The 4,882-nt window shown below is 37.3% G+C and overlaps 1 long non-coding RNA gene across 1 annotated transcript in view; it reads left to right on the top strand.

Annotated features, from left to right (window-relative positions):
- Positions 1 to 2,662, top strand: part of LOC116832156 (uncharacterized) — a 21,314-nt gene extending 18,652 nt beyond the window's left edge. The window contains exons 3-4 of the long non-coding RNA XR_004375398.2: positions 1,327 to 1,392; positions 2,563 to 2,662. This is a non-coding gene — a long non-coding RNA (uncharacterized LOC116832156). The remainder of the gene's footprint in view (positions 1 to 1,326; positions 1,393 to 2,562) is intronic.
- The last annotated feature ends 2,220 nt before the right edge of the window (positions 2,663 to 4,882 follow it).

Consider the following 4,882-nt stretch of genomic DNA (forward strand, 5'->3'; position numbering starts at 1 on the left):
GACTAAGGGGGGATTTGATAGCAACCTTCCACTAACTGGGAAGGATCTCCAAGTGCTCCAAGGAGGAGGGAGCTAGGCTGTTCTCAGTGGTGACGGAGGACAGAACAAGGAGCAATGGTTTGAAGTTGCAGTTGCGGAAGTCGAGGCTGGATATTAGAAAAAACTTTCTGACTAGGAGAGTGGTGAAGTATTGGAATGGGTTACCTAGGGAGGTGGTAGAATCTCCATCTTTAAAGATATTTAAGGTCCGGCTAGACCACACCCTGGCTGGGATTATTTAGGGAAAGTGGTCCTGCCTTTAGCAGGGGGTTGGACTAGATGACCTCATGAGGTCCCTTCCAACCTTTTGATTCTATGATTCTAAGTGTATTACCCAGGATGACACAAGAAATCTGTGGCAGAACAGGAACTTGAACCCAGGTTTCCCCAGTCCCCGAATAGTTCCCTAACAACTGGACCATCCTTCTTCAGAAAAACAGTGGAAGGGAATCAGTGACATGCAGGACCCTTCAGCAGAGCCCTTCCACTAGGGATGCACTCCTTTTGCCTCAAGTGCACCCATCTCATACTTTAAGAACTTCACATACAATAAGAAGACAACATTCAGCACAAACAGTTGAGATCCACAATATGTTCATAATAATTATTATTAATATTGCAACAGTGCTTAAAAAAGATGCTACGTGTTGAAAAGAAAACATTTGGGAAGACCCAAGACCTGCTCTGTGCAGCTTATTTTGCTAATATCTGCAATTTAAATATTTATTAAGCAGCCAGTTGCTGATTAAAAGCAACTCCCTTTAAAAACTAGTTTTGCTAACATTAATGAGAAAAACTGGGCAGTATGCTCTCCTGTATCGATAACTACTCATTTACTGAAAGACACAGAGGAAAGTATGGAGACAATTCAGAGTACAGGATTAGGAAGCCCCTCGAGTTCGTTCCAGTGGAAAGAATTGGATATGATACAAATTACTATTCTGATTTGGTAGCCTTTATCGCCCATATTGCATAGGTGAGTGTGACTAGACAAAGTACAAGGCAATGGACTCTCACACCCTCACTTTCTCATGTTAGGCATACAGAATTTCACAGATACAGAATTAGACAACACCTTTGAAAATGTGGGCCTTTGTGTGTGAATACATCCATTGGGTCAGGTCTGGAGAAGGGAAAGAAACACCAAGAGGGAGAAATGGCATGTGTATGTGAGCAATGCAGTAGTATCAAGAAGACTGCCATACCACGTACCATGTGTGTAATCTGTTGCACTAGATGAAGAAGGTGATAGCTAAATCACTGACCAGTTACTCTCTTTTTCCCAAGGTTTGGCCTCAAACGATGAAACCAGTGTGGCACATGGAAATACAACCTAGGTGGAGCTACCATAAGGTGAGTGAATAACTAGTTGGAAAACCATTCCCAGAGACTAGTTATCAATGGTTCACAGTCAATCTGGAAAGGCATATTGAGTGAGGTCCCGTATGGATCAGTTCTGGATCCAGTTCTGTTCAATATCCTCATCAGTGATTTAGATAATGGCATAGAGAGTACACTTATAAAGTTTGTGGATGATACCAAGCTGGGAGTTTGGAGGATAGGATTAAAATTCAAAATGATCTGGACAAACTGGAGAAATGATCTGAAGTAAATAGGATGAAATTCAATGAGGACAAATGCAAAGTACTCCACTTAGGAAGGAACAATCAATTGCACACCTACAAAATGGGAAATGACTGCCTAGGAAGGAGTATTGCTAAAAGAGATTGGGGGTTATAGTGGATCGCAAACTAAGTATGAGTCAACAATGTAACACTTTTGCAAAAAAAGCAAATATCATTCTGGGATATATTAGCAGGAGTATTGTAAGCAAGACACAAGGAGTAACTCTTCCAAATAGCAGTTTACTTGACACACTATGTTTTCCTACCATGGCTTGGTAGGTGATCAGAACGTTGTAGAGAGGTTAATGGAAATTATATTTAACTCTGTCTCACAAATCCAGCTTTAACTGTGAGGACTTGAAATGCCAATTTGTACAATCTGAGCCTTTTACAATTTAAAACAGAATTTGGTATTTTACCTAGTTTGTTATTCATATTGTACACATTACTATAGATGGATCCAGCCTCCAAATCAATATGTGCCCTTTTAAGCCCTGTTATCATGAATTTGTTTATTGGTTGCATAAAAAGGAGTTCCTCTAAGATTGGCATTAGTACCTATTTTACTCATAGAAGAGTAGTATGTTTGTCTTCATGTTAATTGGAGTGTCAACCCAGTTATCTGAGATCAGAAGATGCCTTCCTAGTTTAATCTTAACATTAAATAAGAAGGGTTTATGGAAAATGTCATTATGATACATAACCTGCATAGAATCCAGTAATTTCATTTTAATCAGTTGGACATTGTTGATAACATTGAATTATAACTTTACTTGTTTTTCAAGGACATTATGACCTTGTATAGTTGTAGCAAGTGAATCAAATTCTGGATCTCTGTGTTATACTCTTTTCAGAACAGCTTCTTTCTTTCTTTCTTTCTTTCTTTATGATATTTTAGAGAAGAAAGAATCATTCAGCAAAAGAGTCCTTGGTGATTATACACTGATCCTTCAGCTTGGATAAATATTGGTGAAAGTGAAGAAGACATGCAGTGTTCTGGAGATGGTAAAAATAACTATGTGCCCAGCTCTTTTTGTGTTTTCTTTATATCTACAATCCAATATATATTTCAGGAAGAGGAATATCACTTTGACAATTTAGTAAGAAGACCTAATTCGTTTTGGATAATTTAAAAGCAAAATTGAAGAATAACATTTGCTAAGAGATAATTTACACAGCAAGATTTATTTTGTTTTACACTATATGTTTTTATTAGAATTTCAAAATTGAAAACTAAGATATATTGCCTTTCTCAATGTGTATAATAGGATCTCAGAGTATATTTATTTTTAGTGTGCTGGAGTTGCTGAGACTTTTGAGGATTTTTACTATAAAAGCATTTTTAATATTCCCTTTGATAAATATAAAGGAAAGAAGAACAAACAGTTTGTTGTAGAACATATATAATCATATCGTTCAGTTCTGAAAAACAAACGAATGTTGACTTTCAAGCAGTAAAGATGTTATAGATTTTAACACAACATATCTAAAAATTCAGTGAAACAGTGCACTGTGTATTAAAAAAACAGACAACCCTTCTCCCCCACTTAAATTTTGGTCTGACTTTCCAAAAGAGACTAATAATTTTGAGTTCCTCAATTTTTGGGTCTCAATTTGGGGCACATTAAAGAGACCTGATTTTCCAAGGTCAGCATTTTCTGAAAATCAAGCTTTTGTAATGGATCTCATTCTGACCCCCTCCCCCAAAAATGGAGACACCCAAAATCACTCTTCACTTCTAGAAATGTAAATCATAATACCAATAGAGCTATGCTGATTTACATGACTGAAGATTTAGCCTTAAATGTATATGAAACCCTGAACCTCAGTTGGAATGCATTACAAACCTGACCTACGTATTCTTGTGTATTTTTTTCTGTAGCCTTTGACTGAAAATTTTACTAACATTATTATAAAACAGTAGAAGTGAAGCACAGAAGTTCTGGGTGTACTGATAGGTTTACAATCCATGTGGTGACTTCAGTGATGTACTAGTTTTCACTTAGGGCAAGATCATCCCCACCCGTGGAGAAACCTGTGGGAGAGAACATAAAACTCATGTTCATTTTGTTCATCTGAATTATTCAGAAAATGCATGTCTGTGGGTGAATGCAGTAAAGCAAAACTTGTACCAATTTGAATTCAGTGATTGTGAGCAATGGGTGTAATTTACATGCTGATAGGGTGCCTTGGGAAGAGCAGTAGTGAGAAAAACAGTAAAGTTTGTTTGCAGTATTGTAGCCATGTTGGTCCCAGGATATTAGAGAGACAAGGTGGGTGAGGTAATATCTTTTAATGAACCAACTTCTGCTGGTGAAAGAGACAAGCTTTGAAGCTACACAGAGCTCTTCTTCAGGTCTCAAGAAGAGCTCTGTGTAGCTTCAAAGCTTGTCTCTTTCACCAACAGAAGTTGATCCAGTAAAAGACATTACCTCACCCGCTTTATCTCTCTAACAGGATGGTCTAAATTTGAATAAATTACGGTGTATAGTGTTTAAGATAGATGCTCATTCTCTCTCCCTCAGTATGTGTATTTCCAGACAGAAACTATGCTAAGATGCAGTTAAGGCTGAGTGCGCATATCAGTAATTTAGGGTGAATTAATTACAAGGATATTGCTTTTATCCCAGAACCAAGCATTATAAACCCAGCCAATTCATAGTTAAGGTTAAATGTAAAAGATATTCAAACATGACAAGGTATGGTAATGTACAGTTAGGATGCCCATAACAACTTTAACTCATTCCTGTAGTGACACCTTGAGAATACCACATGATTAGACATCTTATGTTTGTGGTCATAATTTAGATTAAACTGATTAAAGTCACATTAGATTTTTTTAGCCGCTTCCACTGAATCAGTACAGAGCAAAATTGCCTTCATTTAAAATGGCTGCCATTATCTATAATTCCCAATGGGACTGATACCCCAGAGGTTCTCGGTTAATGTGCCATCTTTCAAAATGACCACCATCTCCCATTGTTTCCAATAGCCATCTTTGTTAACAGTCATCTAAGTTAAGAGCATTCTGTGGCCTCAGCCCCACTGAGAACAACTGGAGATAGATGATATTCTCAAAATGGTGATTTAATGGTTCCATTGAGAACAATTGAAAATGGCAGCCGTTTTTAAAAAGGGCAGTTCTATATGCAGTTCTCTGTAGTAGACCATTTTTCATTAGCTTCTACTGAAGAAGAAACTATGGGAAAAGTTATGAA

The sequence above is a fragment of the Chelonoidis abingdonii genome, chromosome 2 (genome assembly GCF_003597395.2).
Source record: "Chelonoidis abingdonii isolate Lonesome George chromosome 2, CheloAbing_2.0, whole genome shotgun sequence".
NCBI classification, from domain to species: domain Eukaryota; kingdom Metazoa; phylum Chordata; order Testudines; family Testudinidae; genus Chelonoidis; species Chelonoidis abingdonii.